Below are 20674 nucleotides of genomic sequence, written 5' to 3'. Positions count from 1 at the left end.
TAATGGCGGACTCTGTAAATGCATTTAAAAACGGTTTGGACAGTTTTCTAGCTTACAAAGTATAGCATTTAATATACTGACATTATATATATGGGAGTGATACAAAATATAGTTGTCAATTGGTACGAAAACCATTATTTTGGCTGGTGCATTATAATGTGCACTGCTTAATACAGAATACAGGTTGAACCCAATGGGCTTTTTGCCTCTTTTCAACCTCATTAACTATGTTACTATGTTATTTAAACTCCTGGTGAAGCCCCATTTAAGGACAACTTGTGATAGTTCCAACATTTTACCTTGGTTGGGACCTAAGTGGGAGAATGGGTTATAATCAGAGCCATAACTAGGGTTGTGCACCCTGCAGCCAATATTCCTGCTGCAGTGCTGCCTGAAGCATCGTTTCGATGCTCCAATCATGCATACTGCAGCCTGTATAGCCCCTCGGAGCATCCTGGCGATCATCTGGCAACTTTTGTTCTTCCTGGTGGCTGTGGCCCTGCCCACTCAGCATGACATTATAATGTCATGTGCTTTGGGGGGCCTGCACAGGGCACCGTGTAGTAATGTATGGCTTGAGCAAACTTCAGGTCACAAGTTGTCCTAGTTTTTTTTTTTATTTAAGAATAATGGAAGCCCTATTTGTGTGGTCTATTGTTCTGCAGGTATTACTTATATTGTGTTTCATTCAAAACATTCAGTCATGGTCCAAACACATCCATGCATTTACACAGGAGGCATTCAAATTACTGGCTGTCAGGATCCCGACTGTCAGGATACCAACGCCGGTATCCCAACACCCGCTGACTTACCAGCGGTCGGAATCCCGGTCGCCGGATGAAATCCCCACTCGAGTGGTGGTTTATGCCACCACCCGAGTGGGAATATAACCCTGTCCACGGTCTCCTGACCCATCAGTCTCCTGACCGCCGGGATATCATACTGAATCCATTAACACTATAGGGCAAGATATAAGGAGCCAATAAAACTGCTTACAGTGTAGGAGTTTATAGGGCCCCAGGCTGCATAACAGCAAAGGTGCGCTTTAAAGAGCCAGTGTCTTATATGCATGACATTGCAGGATACACTGAACAATGGGGGTCATTCCGACCCGATCACTCGCTGCAGTTTATCGCAGCGATCGGGTCAGAACTGAGCATTCGCTGGCACCACAGTGCGCCAGCACATGCCAGCCATCGTTGCCTAGCGATCGCCTCTGAGGCAGAGGTGGTCGCTGGGTGGGAGGGAGCTGGACGGCAGCATTAAGCCGCCATTTAGGGGGCATGGTCCAGCCAACGCAGGCTTCCCATGCAGCCGCTGCAACCCGGGGCAGTGGAGAGGTGAGTAACTCCTGAGATGCAAAAGCCGCAATGCTTTTGCATTTCTGCGGGGGAAGTGGGGGGGGGGGGGGGGGCGGCACTGACATGCGGGGCGGACTAGCCCTGTGCTGGGTGTCCCCCCGCATGTCTGAGTGCCTGATCGTAGCTGTACTAAATTTAGCACAGCTACGATCAACTCGGAATGACCCCCAATATATGTCAGAGAACAAGACAGAGACATCTGCATGTGTACCAAGCAGTATATACTTTTCCTTTTATGATTTCATCCCGTGCAGATGTTGGGTTATTCCAGGTCGCACATTCATATTCTTTTGTTTTGTCTGAGAATTTCCTTGTGTGTAAGCATTCTAAGCAGCAGATGCCTTTTCTGCAGAAGTGCTAGCCTGTCTTTTGCTATGTATTACAGAATGTACTTGTTGTGGAATTGTATGCTTCTGAATTCTGCTTGTCTGCAACATTAGGAATTTAAAGAGCAAGTAACATCACAATTGAATGGAAATATATGTCAATGGCGATGTCATGAAGACTCAGATCCGCAGACACTGGCAGTGTAACCTCCTCTGAATCAGGCTTATATTAGGAACTAGGGGGGTCATTCCGAGTTGATAGCTCGCTAGCAGTTTTTAGCAGCCGCGCAAACGCTATGCCGCCGCCCACTCGGAGTGCATTTTAGCTTAGCAGAAGTGCGGATGGTTGTATCGCAGAGCGGCTACAAAGTATTTTTGTATCTCAAAACCTACTCAGCGCTTGCGATCACTTCAGACTGTTCAGTTCCTGTTTTGAATTTAGAGATGAGCGCCTGAAATTTTTCGGGTTTTGTGTTTTGGTTTTGGGTTCGGTTCCGCGGCCGTGTTTTGGGTTCGAACGCGTTTTGGCAAAACCTCACCGAATTATTTTTGTCGGATTCGGGTGTGTTTTGGATTCGGGTGTTTTTTTCCAAAAACACTAAAAAACAGCTTAAATCATAGAATTTGGGGGTCATTTTGATCCCAAAGTATTATTAACCTCAAAAACCATAATTTACACTCATTTTCAGTCTATTCTGAATACCTCACACCTCACAATATTATTTTTAGTCCTAAAATTTGCACTGAGGTCGCTGTGTGAGTAAGATAAGCGACCCTAGTGGCCGACACAAACACCGGGCCCATCTAGGAGTGGCACTGCAGTGTCACGCAGGATGTCCCTTCCAAAAAACCCTCCCCAAACAGCACATGACGCAAAGAAAAAAAGAGGCGCAATGAGGTAGCTGTGTGAGTAAGATTAGCGACCCTAGTGGCCGACACAAACACCGGGCCCATCTAGGAGTGGCACTGCAGTGTCACGCAGGATGGCCCTTCCAAAAAACCCTCCCCAAACAGCACATGACGCAAAGAAAAAAAGAGGCGCAATGAGGTAGCTGTGTGAGTAAGATTAGCGACCCTAGTGGCCGACACAAACACCGGGCCCATCTAGGAGTGGCACTGCAGTGTCACGCAGGATGGCCCTTCCAAAAAACCCTCCCCAAACAGCACATGACGCAAAGAAAAAAAGAGGCGCAATGAGGTAGCTGACTGTGTGAGTAAGATTAGCGACCCTAGTGGCCGACACAAACACCGGGCCCATCTAGGAGTGGCACTGCAGTGTCACGCAGGATGTCCCTTCCAAAAAACCCTCCCCAAACAGCACATGACGCAAAGAAAAAAAGAGGCGCAATGAGGTAGCTGTGTGAGTAAGATTAGCGACCCTAGTGGCCGACACAAACACCGGGCCCATCTAGGAGTGGCACTGCAGTGTCACGCAGGATGTCCCTTCCAAAAAACCCTCCCCAATCAGCACATGATGCAAAGAAAAAGAAAAGAAAAAAGAGGTGCAAGATGGAATTATCCTTGGGCCCTCCCACCCACCCTTATGTTGTATAAACAAAACAGGACATGCACACTTTAACCAACCCATCATTTCAGTGACAGGGTCTGCCACACGACTGTGACTGATATGACGGGTTGGTTTGGACCCCCCCCAAAAAAGAAGCAATTAATCTCTCCTTGCACAAACTGGCTCTACAGAGGCAAGATGTCCACCTCATCTTCACCCTCCGATATATCACCGTGTACATCCCCCTCCTCACAGATTATCAATTCGTCCCCACTGGAATCCACCATCTCAGCTCCCTGTGTACTTTGTGGAGGCAATTGCTGCTGGTCAATGTCTCCGCGGAGGAATTGATTATAATTCATTTTAATGAACATCATCTTCTCCACATTTTCTGGATGTAACCTCGTACGCCGATTGCTGACAAGGTGAGCGGCGGCACTAAACACTCTTTCGGAGTACACACTTGTGGGAGGGCAACTTAGGTAGAATAAAGCCAGTTTGTGCAAGGGCCTCCAAATTGCCTCTTTTTCCTGCCAGTATAAGTACGGACTGTGTGACGTGCCTACTTGGATGCGGTCACTCATATAATCCTCCACCATTCTATCAATGTTGAGAGAATCATATGCAGTGACAGTAGACGACATGTCCGTAATCGTTGTCAGGTCCTTCAGTCCGGACCAGATGTCAGCATCAGCAGTCGCTCCAGACTGCCCTGCATCACCGCCAGCGGGTGGGCTCGGAATTCTGAGCCTTTTCCTCGCACCCCCAGTTGCGGGAGAATGTGAAGGAGGAGATGTTGACAGGTCGCGTTCCGCTTGACTTGACAATTTTGTCACCAGCAGGTCTTTCAACCCCAGCAGACCTGTGTCTGCCGGAAAGAGAGATCCAAGGTAGGCTTTAAATCTAGGATCGAGCACGGTGGCCAAAATGTAGTGCTCTGATTTCAACAGATTGACCACCCGTGAATCCTTGTTAAGCGAATTAAGGGCTGCATCCACAAGTCCCACATGCCTAGCGGAATCGCTCCGTGTTAGCTCCTTCTTCAATGCCTCCAGCTTCTTCTGCAAAAGCCTGATGAGGGGAATGACCTGACTCAGGCTGGCAGTGTCTGAACTGACTTCACGTGTGGCAAGTTCAAAGGGCATCAGAACCTTGCACAACGTTGAAATCATTCTCCACTGCACTTGAGACAGGTGCATTCCATCTCCTATATCGTGCTCAATTGTATAGGCTTGAATGGCCTTTTGCTGCTCCTCCAACCTCTGAAGCATATAGAGGGTTGAATTCCACCTCGTTACCACTTCTTGCTTCAGATGATGGCAGGGCAGGTTCAGTAGTTTTTGGTGGTGCTCCAGTCTTCTGTACGTGGTGCCTGTACGCCGAAAGTGTCCCGCAATTTTTCTGGCCACCGACAGCATCTCTTGCACGCCCCTGTCGTTTTTTAAAAAATTCTGCACCACCAAATTCAAGGTATGTGCAAAACATGGGACGTGCTGGAATTTGCCCATATTTAATGCACACACAATATTGCTGGCGTTGTCCGATGCCACAAATCCACAGGAGAGTCCAATTGGGGTAAGCCATTCCGCGATGATCTTCCTCAGTTGCCGTAAGAGGTTTTCAGCTGTGTGCGTATTCTGGAAAGAGGTGATACAAAGCGTAGCCTGCCTAGGAAAGAGTTGGCGTTTGCGAGATGCTGCTACTGGTGCCGCCGCTGCTGTTCTTGCGGCGGGAGTCCATACATCTACCCAGTGGGCTGTCACAGTCATATAGTCCTGACCCTGCCCTGCTCCACTTGTCCACATGTCCGTGGTTAAGTGGACATTGGGTACAACTGCATTTTTTAGGACACTGGTGAGTCTTTTTCTGACGTCCGTGTACATTCTCGGTATCGCCTGCCTAGAGAAGTGGAACCTAGATGGTATTTGGTAACGGGGGCACACTGCCTCAATAAATTGTCTAGTTCCCTGTGAACTAACGGCGGATACCGGACGCACGTCTAACACCAACATAGTTGTCAAGGACTCAGTTATCCGCTTTGCAGTAGGATGACTGCTGTGATATTTCATCTTCCTCGCAAAGGACTGTTGAACAGTCAATTGCTTACTGGAAGTAGTACAAGTGGGCTTACGACTTCCCCTCTGGGATGACCATCGACTCCCAGCGGCAACAACAGCAGCGCCAGCAGCAGTAGGCGTTACACGCAAGGATGCATCGGAGTAATCCCAGGCAGGAGAGGACTCGTCAGACTTGCCAGTGACATGGCCTGCAGGACTATTGGCATTCCTGGGGAAGGAGGAAATTGACACTGAGGGAGTTGGTGGGGTGGTTTGCGTGAGCTTGGTTACAAGAGGAAGGGATTTACTGGTCAGTGGACTGCTTCCGCTGTCACCCAAAGTTTTTGAACTTGTCACTGACTTATTATGAATGCGCTGCAGGTGACGTATAAGGGAGGATGTTCCGAGGTGGTTAACGTCCTTACCCCTACTTATTACAGCTTGACAAAGGGAACACACGGCTTGACACCTGTTGTCCGCATTTCTGGTGAAATACCTCCACACCGAAGAGCTGATTTTTTTGGTATTTTCACCTGGCATGTCAACGGCCATATTCCTCCCACGGACAACAGGTGTCTCCCCGGGTGCCTGACTTAAACAAACCACCTCACCATCAGAATCCTTCTGGTCAATTTCCTCCCCAGCGCCAGCAACACCCATATCCTCCTCATCCTGGTGTACTTCAACACTGACATCTTCAATCTGACTATCAGGAACTGGACTGCGGGTGCTCCTTCCAGCACTTGCAGGGGGCATGCAAATAGTGGAAGGCGCATGCTCTTCACGTCCAGTGTTGGGAAGGTCAGGCATCGCAACCGACACAATTGGACTCTCCTTGTGGATTTGGGATTTCAAAGAACGCACAGTTCTTTGCGGTGCTTTTGCCAGCTTGAGTCTTTTCAGTTTTCTAGCGAGAGGCTGAGTGCTTCCATCCTCATGTGAAGCTGAACCACTAGCCATGAACATAGGCCAGGGCCTCAGCCGTTCCTTGCCACTCCGTGTGGTAAATGGCATATTGGCAAGTTTACGCTTCTCCTCCGACAATTTTATTTTAGGTTTTGGAGTCCTTTTTTTTCTGATATTTGGTGTTTTGGATTTGACATGCTCTGTACTATGACATTGGGCATCGGCCTTGGCAGACGACGTTGCTGGCATTTCATCGTCTCGGCCATGACTAGTGGCAGCAGCTTCAGCACGAGGTGGAAGTGGATCTTGATCTTTCCCTAATTTTGGAACCTCAACTTTTTTGTTCTCCATATTTTATAGGCAGAACTAAAAGGCACCTCAGGTAAACAATGGAGATGGATGGATTGGATACTAGTATACAATTATGGACGGACTGCCACGGTTAGGTGGTATAAAAAAACCACGGTTAGGTGGTATATATTGTAATACAATTATGGATGGACGGACTGCCTGCCGAGTGCCGACACAGAGGTAGCCACAGCCGTGAACTACCGCACTGTACACTGGTTGATAAAGAGATAGTAGTATACTCGTAACAACTAGTATGACTGACTATGACGGTATAAAGAATGAAAAAAAAACCACGGTTAGGTGGTATATATTATAATACAATTATGGATGGACGGACTGCCTGCCGACTGCCGACACAGAGGTAGCCACAGCCGTGAACTACCGCACTGTACACTGGTTGATAAAGAGATAGTAGTATACTCGTAACAACTAGTATGACACTATGACGGTATAAAGAATGAAAAAAAAACCACGGTTAGGTGGTATATATTATAATAATACAATTATGGATGGACGGACTGCCTGCCGAGTTCCGACACAGAGGTAGCCACAGCCGTGAACTACCGCACTGTACACTGGTTGATAAAGAGATAGTAGTATACTCGTAACAACTAGTATGACTGACTATGACGGTATAAAGAATGAAAAAAAAACCACGGTTAGGTGGTATATATTGTAATACAATTATGGATGGACGGACTGCCTGCCGACTGCCGACACAGAGGTAGCCACAGCCGTGAACTACCGCACTGTACACTGGTTGATAAAGAGATAGTAGTATACTCGTAACAACTAGTATGACTGACTATGACGGTATAAAGAATGAAAAAAAAACCACGGTTAGGTGGTATATATTATAATACAATTATGGATGGACGGACTGCCTGCCGACTGCCGACACAGAGGTAGCCACAGCCGTGAACTACCGCACTGTACACTGGTTGATAAAGAGATAGTAGTATACTCGTAACAACTAGTATGACACTATGACGGTATAAAGAATGAAAAAAAAACCACGGTTAGGTGGTATATATTATAATAATACAATTATGGATGGACGGACTGCCTGCCGAGTTCCGACACAGAGGTAGCCACAGCCGTGAACTACCGCACTGTACACTGGTTGATAAAGAGATAGTAGTATACTCGTAACAACTAGTATGACTGACTATGACGGTATAAAGAATGAAAAAAAAACCACGGTTAGGTGGTATATATTGTAATACAATTATGGATGGACGGACTGCCTGCCGAGTTCCGACACAGAGGTAGCCACAGCCGTGAACTACCGCACTGTACACTGGTTGATAAAGAGATAGTAGTATACTCGTAACAACTAGTATGACTGACTATGACGGTATAAAGAATGAAAAAAAAACCACGGTTAGGTGGTATATATTATAATACAATTATGGATGGACGGACTGCCTGCCGACTGCCGACACCGAGGTAGCCACAGCCGTGAACTACCGCACTGTACACTGGTTGATAAAGAGATAGTAGTATACTCGTAACAACTAGTATGACACTATGACGGTATAAAGAATGAAAAAAAAACCACGGTTAGGTGGTATATATTATAATACAATTATGGATGGACGGACTGCCTGCCGACTGCCGACACAGAGGTAGCCACAGCCGTGAACTACCGCACTGTACACTGGTTGATAAAGAGATAGTAGTATACTCGTAACAACTAGTATGACACTATGACGGTATAAAGAATGAAAAAAAAACCACGGTTAGGTGGTATATATTATAATACAATTATGGATGGACGGACTGCCTGCCGAGTGCCGACACAGAGGTAGCCACAGCCGTGAACTACCGCACTGTACACTGGTTGATAAAGAGATAGTAGTATACTCGTAACAACTAGTATGACTGACTATGACGGTATAAAGAATGAAAAAAAAACCACGGTTAGGTGGTATATATTATAATACAATTATGGATGGACGGACTGCCTGCCGACTGCCGACACAGAGGTAGCCACAGCCGTGAACTACCGCACTGTACACTGGTTGATAAAGAGATAGTAGTATACTCGTAACAACTAGTATGACACTATGACGGTATAAAGAATGAAAAAAAAACCACGGTTAGGTGGTATATATTATAATACAATTATGGATGGACGGACTGCCTGCCGACTGCCGACACAGAGGTAGCCACAGCCGTGAACTACCGCACTGTACACTGGTTGATAAAGAGATAGTAGTATACTCGTAACAACTAGTATGACTATGACGACGGTATAAAGAAAGAAAAAAAAATACCACGGTTAGGTGGTATATAATTATACAATTATGGATGGACGGACTGCCTGCCGAGTGCCGACTGCCGACACAGAGGTAGCCACAGCCGTGAACTACCGCACTGTACTGTGTCTGCTGCTAATATAGACTGGTTGATAAAGAGATAGTATACAACAATATACTACTATACTGGTGGTCAGGCACTGGTCACCACTAGTCACACTGGCAGTGGCACTCCTGCAGCAAAAGTGTGCACTGTTTAATTTTAAATTAATATAATATTATGTACTCCTGGCTCCTGCTATAACAACCTGCAGTGCTCCCCAGTCTCCCCCACAATTATTATAAGCTTTTATACATTGATGTGCAGCACACTGGGCTGAGCTGAGTGCACACAGACTGAGTCACACTGTGTGACTGCTGTGTATCGTTTTTTTCAGGCAGAGAACGGATATAGCAGAGAACGGATATATTAAATAAAAGTTAACTTAACAACAACTGCACTGGTCACTGTGGTAAACTCTGTCTGCACAATCTCTCTCTCTTCTAATCTATTCTAATGGAGAGGACGCCAGCCACGTCCTCTCCCTATCAATCTCAATGCACGTGTGAAAATGGCGGCGACGCGCGGCTCCTTATATAGAATCCGAGTCTCGCGAGAATCCGACAGCGTCATGATGACGTTCGGGCGCGCTCGGGTTAACCGAGCAAGGCGGGAAGATCCGAGTCGCTCGGACCCGTGAAAAAAAAAGTGAAGTTCGTGCGGGTTCGGATTCAAAGAAACCGAACCCGCTCATCTCTAGTTTTGATGTCACAAACCCGCCCAGCATTCGCCCAGCCACGCCTGCGTTTTTACTGGCACGCCTGCGTTTTTACGCACACTCCCTGAAAACGGTCAGTTGCCACCCAGAAACGCCCACTTCATGTCAATCACTCTGCGGCAACCAGTGCGACTGAAATGCTTCGTTAGACCCTGTGCAAAACTACATCGTTCGTTGTGGCCGTACGACGCGCGTGCGCATTGCGCCGCATACGCATGCGCAGAACTGCCATTTTTTAGCCTGATCGCTGCGCTGCAAACAAATGCAGCTAGTGATCAACTCGGAATGACCACCTAGGTGCTTAATTTACAGAGTAGAATCAGAGGGGTAAATTTACTAAAGCTACTAAAATTTAAAATTGGTGATATTGTCCATAGCAACCAGTCAGATTCTGTCTATCATTTTCTAGGATGCTACAGAGAAATGATAGACAGAATCTGATTGGTTGCTATGGCAACATCACCACTTTTCATTTTTTTAGAAGCTTTAGTAAATCTATCCCAGAGTGACTGAGCATGACTGACTTGCTGTGTGGAAATGCAATATTGCAATGATGAATAGGACATGAGATAAAATAGCAAAGAACATTGATAAAGACAACAATATTGAATTACATGCACCGATAATCGGAAGGAGCACAAACACAATCTATAGAGACCCTGTAACACGCAACTCCTCAGAGGATATGAACTACAACTCAGCTGCACATAGGTACAGTAGTACAATTATGAACACAGCGATTGTTATGACAGCGTAACCCAATTTGGCTTATGCACTGTCACTCTCCCTCTACAGAAAGGAACCATGCTATGTTTATCATACTACGGCACAAGGTCTGTTTCATATACCTACTCATCCTGTAAATTGCACCAGCTATACACCCCAATATTCAATGGCCAGACCAAAGCCATATACAGGGGATGGGATGTATCAAGCATCAATTTTGAATGCAATGCATCCTACCAATTATCCCATATCCTGTATAGCGGGGTTAATAATACCAGTTTGTATGTAGAATTACAATTAAAATCGTAATGGACAGCTCTTCCGAAAAGAGTTGTCCTGTATGATTAATGGACTTCCGGGTTTATGACTCAGGAATCCCTCTCGGCATGTGCGGCCTTTGGCAAATGCATGTGCAAGCTTGGTGGACACTATAAGGGATCCTATTGGATCCCTCTCCGTGCATAATGCGAAAAGAAGCCCGTAGGCTTCTATAAGGCAACACAATCTATAGATGGCATTGGCTATTGGGTCCAAACTCTGGAAAGTATCGCATTCTGGAGCTTGATATATATGGGAAATGCGGCTAAAGCACAGTAAACTGAAGTTTTCTGAGTTTTGGCCTCATTTTGCTTTTAGTACATCCCGCCCACACACTCACTCACTCACTCATATGATCAGCACAATAAGATCAGTCAATAAGCATTACAAGCTTGCTCTGTCAGTGGGTACCATAATTGATGGCCTGCATGAAAAGACACAAATCACAAGGGCAATCTCTCTGTAAGGCTTTACATTTCTGTGAAGAGCTATGGCTGCCACAGAGACTCTGCTTGAACTATACAGACAAATCTCTCTCCTCCTCCTTCTATAGTTTAGATAAATAATACTACTGTCCACATTGTGTCGAGCGGACAACTGTACTGATCCTACATCACAATTCACTCAGTTTAGATCAATGCAAAAATATCAATGCAAATGCTTCACTCATCTGTACTTTATACAGTAACCACTCTCCATCAGCTCAGCTCCTTTAATCACTCCACTTTCAGAAGGGGCCAGGAGTTCTGTTACTGACCAGTGGCAGCCATTTTTGTGTAGTCCATGCAGTGAGCATCCATCTTCAGTGGGCGCTGTGTAATTAGCTCCTGTGATCTCTGGGACATTGCAGACCAGGAGAGCGAGGGGCTAGAGCAATTTTTAAAAAATAGCTTTTTAAATTAATTGAAATATTAAAGGGAATATGGGCCTAATTCTGAGTTGATCGCAGCAGCAAATTTGTTAGCAGTTGGGCAAAACCATGGGGGTAATTACAAGTTGATCGCAGCAGAATTTTTTTTAGCAGTTGGGCAAAACCATGTGCACTGCAGGGTAAATACTGGCTGCTTTATTTTTAAACTGCAATTTAGATTGCAGATTGAACACACCACACCCAAATCTAATTCTCTCTGCACATGTTATATCTGCCTCCCCTGCAGTGCACATGGTTTTGCCCAATTGCTATAAAAAATCCTGCTGCGATCAACTTGGAATTCCCCCATGGTTTTGCCCAACTGCTAACCAAATTCCTGCTGCGATCAACTTGGAATTACCCCCAATGTGTACTGCAGGGGGGGGGGGGGGGGGGGGGGGGGGGCAGATGTAACATGTGCAGAGAGAGTTAGATTTGGGTGGGGTGTATTCAAACTGAAATCTAAATTGCAGTGTAAAAATAAAACAGCCAGTATTTACCCTGCACAGAAACAAAATAACCCACCCAAATCTAACTCTCTCTGCACATGTTATATCTGCCCCCCCTGCAGTGCACATGGTTTTGCCCAACTGCTAACAAACTTGCTGCTGCGATCAACTCAGAATTACTCCCAATATACCATTTACCGGTAGACGGGATACCGGCTGTCAATGGGGCTAATTCAGACCTGATCGCTAGGCTGCATTTTCATACAGTGGACGATCAGGTCTAAACTGCGCATGCGTATGCACTGCAATGTGCAAGCTCGTCGCACGGATACAAAGTGGATCGCCGCTCAGCGATGGGTTTGTGCGAAGAATCCATTCGCACAGGCGTTTGCTAGGAGATTGACAGGAAGAAGCCATTTGTGGGTGTCAACTGACCATTTTCTGGGAGTGTTTGGAAAAACGCAGGCGTGAGTAAGTCCTGGGCTACTCAGAGACTGCACAAAATCTGCTTGTACAGCTCTGCTACACATGCGTTCGCACACTTGCAAAGCGAAAATACACTCCCTTATGGGCGTCGACTATGCGAATGCAGGACTGCAAAAAAACCCTAGCAAGCAAACAGGTCTGAATTAGGCCCAATATCCCAACAGTAGCATCCCGTCCATCAGAATGCCGGCAGCAGGGCGAGCAATAAGAGTCACCTTGCAGGCTCAGTGGCTCACTGCGCTTGCCACAGGATCTATTGGTGTTGAGGACACCCACAAGTGGGAATAACCCTGTTGTGCCGGGATTCAGCCTATCCCTGCACACCTTACATATTTAACATATAGTGGGTGGAGCTTGGCCTGTCGTCCAAGCATTTACATCACTGAGCAGGGCAGCATCAGAAGAGATGGAGGCAGAGGCGGGGCAGAGAAGGAGGTGGATTATTCTCCTCAGCACCAGCCTTTTGACAGCATCAAATGTTACATAATAATAAATCATGCCCCACATATTGTAGATTATTAGCCATATTAAAAGACACCTTGGAAATGCATTACCTTTGTTAAATCACTTAGCCTGCGACCTTGTGTCTTTACATGGCATAGAATTCCTGTGTGACTTATGTCTTTGTAATTTACAGCAGAGGGTATTTTATCCCTCATCTAAGCTCCCATAATATAATTTTGCACAATGCGTTCTGACGTCAATACATATAATTGTCCATTTCTGCTGTTATCACTTCAGCCTTTATTAGGAAAATTTGTGTATTATAATTAATAATGCAATCCATATTATTAGTAAAACATTAAGTAAGACACTTCCAGTTCCTGTGATGTTTAAGTAATTGTCCGACAACCTAATGTTTTTTTTCTGGGCTCTTAACTCAAAACTGACTACTTGTAAGATTCTTCTCTTTTACAGTAAGGAGTGCCTTATCCCTAATATATTTGTATACTTTTACTGTATATTATTATTCTATTAAGAGTAAAATAGCTGTTTTCAGTTCAGGGATTGTTAAAGTGTCCAGGACTAGCCTCTCTGTCTCTGTGTCTCACGCTAGGAGACAGCTGTACAAATGGACTTTATGTCTTTGCCAGTAGGCTGTCCACTGCATATTTGCATGCTATGTACACACTATGTGGCATATTTATCACAATCTGCATCTTGGACAGGATGTGATAAATTTGCTACAGTCTGCAATCCAATAATTGCACACAATAAGTGGAAGTTGCAGAGGTGGAGCTGCAGCACAGTCCAAAACTCAAATAGGGGAGCGACACTAACTGCCAGTGAGTCCCGGCCAGCAATAATTGGCAGCGTTTGGGATGGCAGTTGGTGTGGCTCCCCTATTTGAATTTTGGATTGCACTGCAAGCCCCCTCCTGGAGCTGCCTCTAAATACATCACAGTGATGTAGTAATTAGGAACAGAACTTGCAAAAAAGCTCTGTCCCTGCTAATCTACTTTCCACAATTCTAAGGGTATTTTTTGTGAAAAATACCCTGAGATTGTACCACACACATGCTGTAAACTGACATCTCATATGCTGTAAAGTAAGGTGCCAGTTAACAGCACAGTTGACTGGGGTTGCAGAGCAAGAGCTTGATGACCAGCTGACTGGAGGAGACACTTAGCGATCACTGATTACCGGGCCCCTTGGTGCAGGTGAGTATTTTTTTTCCCAGTGATCTGCTTGTGGTCTATTTAGACCACAAAGCTAATCACAGGGGCCGGTTTCCATCTCTGCTCTGTCTATCTGAGCAGAGCAGGAGAAACAGGGAGAAGCCCACGTAACACCATCTCCAGATAGCATTGTTATCGCAGGGCTCCCTATTTTTACACAATTCCCCTTAGCACAGTAAAATTTAGGGCAGATCACATTTTCCATTACAAGAATGGGAAATACGATCTACTTACTTAAATAAAGGGCTTGGAATCATTTTTTACGAACACTGTTCCAAAAGCCCTTCAATACATTTTGGTTACACTAAAATAATGTGAAAGGGTGTGAAAACACCCTTTTTCACATTATTCTAGTAAAAATAATTTTGATAAATATATTGTAAATGTACTACAGGCTTTGCCACAGATATACTAAGTAAAAATGTCCTGCTCACCATCAATTCTGCACAAGGATGAAAAACACAAAACTTAGAACTAAACATATATAAACATAAACCGCACACTTCTGCGGCCACTTTTCCATACAGCAGCGGCATTGTGCTCACTTTTATGTCTTAATGTGACAATCGGCCGAACTACTGTAAGTCGCAAATCTGTGCATCTGATAGTGCAAGCCTATACTGCCCACTCTACTAGCATCCACAAACACAGCCATCAAAATTAGTATTGGCATTCACACCATCCCCATGCTACGGAGACTTACATGCATGCCCATGACATTCCCATCAGATATACCTCTTGATACTCACTACTTAGTTGCCGCTCAGAAATTCCTTCTTCATGCTGGTCTCTATTTGCACACAATACGTGCAAATGGAGCATGCACCTACTTGTGACTTCAAAAACATATTGTGCACCAAATGTGCACACCGTGTTGTGTGATTCAAAAACAGGGAAGACTCTGAATCAGTCCTATAGTGTCATTACTTTGTTCTCTGGTGATGTTATTCACCTGCAGGGAATGTGCTTTTTTAAGGTTAATAATGATTAGTTTGAACTGTTTGTCTTGCAAGGATTTACTATGCAGTCTGGTGGCACTATTGATAGCTTTGCTGCCCCACAGCACCATGGTCATGGGTCCAATTCCAACCAGGGCCATATCTGTGTGGAGTTTGCATGTTCTCAGTTTTTGCATGGGTTTCCTCCAGGCGTTCCGGTTTCTTCTCGTAGGGGGTCATTCCGAGTTGTTCGCTCGTTATTTTTTTCTCGCAATGGAGCGATTAGTCGCTAATGCGCATGCGCAATGTCCACAGTGCGACTGCGCCAAGTAAATTTGCTATGCAGTTAGGTATTTTACTCACGGCATTACAAGGTTTTTTCTTCGTTCTGGTGATCGTAATGTGATTGACAGGAAGTGGGTGTTTCTGGGCGGAAACTGGCCGTTTTATGGGTGTGTGTGTGAAAAACCCTACCGTTTCTGGGAAAAACGCGGGAGTGGCTGGAGAAACGGAGGAGTGTCTGGGCGAACGCTGGGTGTGTTTGTGACGTCAAACCAGGAACGAAACTGACTGAACTGATCGCAGATGCCGAGTAAGTCTGGAGCTACTCAGAAACTGCTAAGAAGTGTCTATTCGCAATTTAGAGAATCTTTCGTTCGCAATTTTAATATGCTAAGATTCACTCCCAGTAGGCGGCGGCTTAGCGTGTGCAAAGCTGCTAAAAGCAGCTTGCGAGCGAACAACTCGGAATGACCCCCATAATCCAATAACATTCTGGTAGGTTAATTCTATGCAGAGGAGCGTGAATGGATCGTATATCCCAATGCCTAGGCTGATCAGGATGCCTTTAAATAGGGACAGTCCCAACTGACACAGGACACTTGGTAGTATGTATATATATTTATGAGGCTTCTCTTTTGCACCCAGTATAGGGCAGATGAGAGTACACACTAGAGATAATGGCAGTAAACCCATGCAGAATTGAACGCCTCCCAAGAGATCTCTGCATATACCAGGTAATACGCTATTACAATTGTGTGCTCTTGCATATATAAAGTGTGGATCGTCAATAGTTTAAGTTAATAAATGGTCCTAAAGAACCCTAATCCAATTTCTTTTTTTTTAAGCAAGAACTTTTAATGTTCAGCAAATTGAAAGCTTTCTTTTGCACACTTGTATAACTCTTGTATCATTTTCTCATAAGTGCACTGAATTTTTATCTCCTGAAAATGTTTGAGTCTCACTTAGATGTACATGTAACAAAGACTCCATCTACAGTGTAACTAATCTACTGAGGCCACAGCTGTTTTCTGCAGTCCTGTCTTCAGGGCAGGCACCAGAGCAGAGCAGCAACCATGTCCTGCCAACAGAGAAAGGTGGCTGCCATCTCACTAGATAACTTTAGGTCATCACAGGTTGTTGGAGCTCATATATAGTTCAAACATCTGTTATCTTGAACTAACTACGCACTGTGCAAAGGCACTGTATAGTGTGTGTGTGTGTGTGTGTGTGTGTGTGTGTGTGTGTGTGCGCGCGTGTGTGTGTCCCATTACAGATTTGATGTGGTGCCCCCACATAAATTCAATATAGACCAGCAACAAGTATGGCACTCCTGGTGACCAGAGATCTGTGAAAAATGTCACAGCAAACTGGCATCGAAACGTCGTCATACTTTATGACTGCCTGAGGGGGTAATTCAGATCTGATCGTAGCAGCAAATTTGTTAGCAGTTGGGCAAAACCATGTGCAGTGCAGGTGGGGCAGATATAACATTTGCAGAGAGAGTTAGATTTGGGTGGGTTATTTTGTTTCTGTGCAGGGTAAATACTGGCTGCTTTATTTTTACAGTGCAATTTAGATTTCAGTTTGATCATACCCCACCCAAATCTAACTCTCTCTGCACATGTTATATCTGCCCCCCCCCACCTGCAGTGCACATGGGCCCTCATTCTGAGTTGATCGCTCAATAGCTGCTTTTAGCAGCCGTGCAAACGCTACGCCGTCACCCTCTGGGAGTGTATCTTAGCTTAGCAGAAGTGCGAACGAAAGGATCGCAGTGCTGCTACAAAAAAAGATTGTGCCGTTTCTGAGCAGCTCGAGACCGACTCCTAGCTTGTGATCACTTCAGTTCAGACTGTTTAGTTCCTGTTTTGACGTCACGAACATGCCCTGCATTCGGCCAGCCACGCCTGCGTTTTCCCATTAACGCTCGCGTTTGTATCTGACACGCCTGCGTTTTTACACACACTCCCCGAAAACGGTCAGTTACCACCCAGAAACACCCACTTCCTGTCAATCACTCTGCGGCCAGCAGTGCGACTGAAAAGCGTCGCTAGACCTTGTGTGAAACTGCATCGGCTTTTGTGAAAGTACGTCACGCGTGCGCATTGAGCCGCATACGCATGCGCAGAAGTGCCGATTTTTAGCCTGATCGCTGTGCTGCGAACAATGCCAGCTAGCGATCAACTCATAATGATGAGCTGCCCAAATGCTAACAAATTTGCTGCTGCGATCAGGTCTTAATTACCCCGAGTACGTTTGTTTCCAGCCACCAGGAGTGCCATACTTGTTGCTGCTCTATACAGTATATGATTTGCTTTCATCTGTGCAGACGTAGGCATGCATAGATCAAGTACAGCAAAGCAGGGTCATAACTAGATGTGTGCGAGAAGTGCCACCTGAGGATGCGGGTCCTAGAGTGTGGCACCTTCGCTCCCCTGTGACATTAGAAGTTAACTGTCTGGAACAGAACCCTGCAGCCTAACTGGAAAACAGAACATACAGAGAGAGCGCAGAAAGATTGAATCACATTTCATATATTTAATCTACTTTAAAATAAAAACATAATAAAATTCATTATAAATAGAATATTAATATAAAATGGAAGTAAATCCTCTGGTAACACTGCGGAAGAGAAAAAACACACAAGTGCTTATGTAACCAGAATTAATTAATGAAAGATAAAAAAAAAACCAGTCACAAGTAGCTCATACAGTATATCAAAGACATCTGGTGGGTGGTGTTGCCCTTGGCTCATGGCACAAATGTATCAAAAGAACCAAAGTATCACTTATAATGACAAAATGTGTCCACAGCTCCAAGTAGTCAAATTTGTAACTGTTTTAGTAACAATAGTAAGTGTTTAAAGTTCCCCTCTGAAACCGCTGATTTCTCAGGCTCTGGAAGATGTCAGTAATGGAAAAGAAGATAGTTCAGCGCATCCCTTGCTTATTCCTATCCATATGAATATTAAAACAATCTAAAATAATCAAAAAGTGAAGGTATATAGAGATAGATACTAGACAGATTAATCTGTCTAGTATCTATCTCTATATACCTTCCCTTTTTGATTATTTTAGATTGTTTTAATATTCATATGGATAGGAATAAGCAAGGGATGCGCTGAACTATCTTCTTTTCCATTACTGTAATTCTCTATAGTAGGTGTTTTGTAGTACACCTACTAATAGTATATCAGCAGCAACCAGCTTAGTGAGTTTGTGTGGTACAAATTAGCGCAGTTCTCCTTTACTATATCTGGAAGATGTCACCATGCAATTTAATCTGCAGACCACCCGCTCTAGTCACCACTGCCAGCTGGAGCTCCCTTAGGGTGGGTCCACACTTGAACGATATATATCGGCTTAATGTGCAGTTTCTGGGCAAATGGTAGCAACAAATCAGGCATATCGTAAAAATTTTTTGCATGCTCCCGCAGTCGTATGCAACATTTCTGGTTGGTCCTGCTGCAAGGTCAACCAGAAGATATGTGAGGTCATCTGCATCATGCAAGGGTGTATGTACTTGCTGAAGCAGAGTCTCGTCACCCGTCAGATCCGCCAACTATACATTACTCTGAATTGTAGCCGGCCTTAGGATGTTTAAAGCGCTCAGCTCCTTCTAGCAGCTTCTTACCCTCATCTTGACTTCATGATGCCACATGTTTGAGAATCGGGAAGAGTGCAGGGCAGATTATCGCCATGCTATAGATGTGCAGTAAAAGTATGTTTCAGCGTGGCCATCCCTCCCTATAGAAAACAAATAGTAAAGCAATAATATTTGGTGCGCTTCAAAGCGAAGCTGCATGCTCCACAAGGGGTGCTGTTGTGCCCCCCACACATGAGCAGATCAAGGAGGAGGAGGGGGGGGGGGGGTTTGCAATAAGTGCAATTGCTACAGACAGAAGTGGCTGCTGCACCTGCTTCCCCTTAGACCCACTGCAGCCAGGCTGGGGGGGATACAAAACAGAAGGTGCCAGCAGGTAAGGGAGAGGGGGATGAGCCGAGCAGCAGACCTTGGCCCCGCCAGGCCCCTCCTTCAGGTCCAGGCCTTGGTGATTAGTACCCTCCCTATCTCGGCGCTATTGCAGGCGCTAGATCAGTGGTTCCCAAACTTGGTTCTCAAGGACCCCCAACAGTTCATGTTTTCCAGGTCACCTAGCAGGTGCACTGGTGTAGTCCTTACTTGCGGACACATTTTAAAAGATCCACAGGTGGAGCTAATTATTTCACTTGTGGTTCTGTGAGGAGACCTGGAAAACATGAACTGCTGGGGGCCCTTAAGGACCGAATTTGGAAACCACTGCACTAGAGGAATGGTGCTAGAATAGACATTGCTATTGCTATATTGCTGGCTGACCATGTATTCACCTTCTATTTGGACTTTTGCATTTGATTTTTAAAGAGAAAAACATCATAAATGTAATTATTTGTAGTTAATTTGTATTTAATTACATTTTGAGATGGTCGGACTCAATGTATCCCCATAAATACATAACTATGGGGGTAATTCTGAGTTGATCGCAGCAGCAACTTTGTTAGCAGTTGGGCAAAACCTGGGGGGTCATTCCGAGTTGATTGCTTGTTGCTGATTTTCGCAACGGAGCGATTAAGGCAAAAATGCGCATGGTACGCAGTGCGCATGCGCTAAGTATTTTAGCACAAAACTTTGTAGATTTACTCACGTCCGAACTAAGAATTTTCATCGTTGAAGTGATCAGAGTGTGATTGACAGGAAGTGGGTGTTTCTGGGCGGAAACTGACCGTTTTCTGGGAGTGTGCGGAAAAAAGCAGGCGTGCCAGGATAAAACGCGGGAGTGTCTGGAGAAACAGGGGAGTGGCTGGCCGAACCCACCCAAATCTAACTCTCTCTGCAGATGTTATATCTGCCCCCCCTGCAGTGCACATGGTTTTGCCCAACTGCTAAAAAATTTCCTGCTGCGATCAACTTGGAATTACCCCCTACATGCAGATAAATGCAATTTTGTAGCATGCATCATGACCCACGTATGCCGCCAGTGCACCACTGAAAGTGTGTCAGAGGTTTTTGGGTGGATTAAGCCTGTATACTGCAGACTGCTTCGTGCATCGCAAATCATGGTATATATATATATATATATATATATATATATATATATATATATATATATAAAGATATATATATATATATATATATATAAAGATATATATATATATATATATATATATATATTAGCATATTGTCACTGATGAATACATCAGTTCTTCACATGTCTTGCATTTTGGCTTTGCTTCATTAGTAGTGTACTATACACAATGGCTGA

The 20674-nt window shown here is 44.9% G+C and overlaps 1 protein-coding gene and 1 long non-coding RNA gene across 11 annotated transcripts in view; one reads left to right on the top strand and one right to left on the bottom strand.

Moving 5' to 3' along the window:
* The window catches only part of MYT1L (myelin transcription factor 1 like), a 760642-nt gene that overhangs the window by 437034 nt on the left and 302934 nt on the right, over window positions 1–20674 (bottom strand). The gene's annotated exons all lie outside the window — the stretch shown is intronic.
* Window positions 16025–20674, top strand: part of LOC134909068 (uncharacterized) — a 362147-nt gene continuing 357497 nt past the window's right edge. Inside the window, exon 1 of the long non-coding RNA XR_010175837.1 lies at window positions 16025–16109. This is a non-coding gene — a long non-coding RNA (uncharacterized LOC134909068). The remainder of the gene's footprint in view (window positions 16110–20674) is intronic.

Source organism: Pseudophryne corroboree, chromosome 4 (genome assembly GCF_028390025.1).
Source record: "Pseudophryne corroboree isolate aPseCor3 chromosome 4, aPseCor3.hap2, whole genome shotgun sequence".
NCBI classification, from domain to species: Eukaryota; Metazoa; Chordata; class Amphibia; order Anura; family Myobatrachidae; genus Pseudophryne; species Pseudophryne corroboree.
Note: the sequence above shows the minus strand (reverse complement) of the source record. Positions and strands in the feature narration are given on the sequence as shown.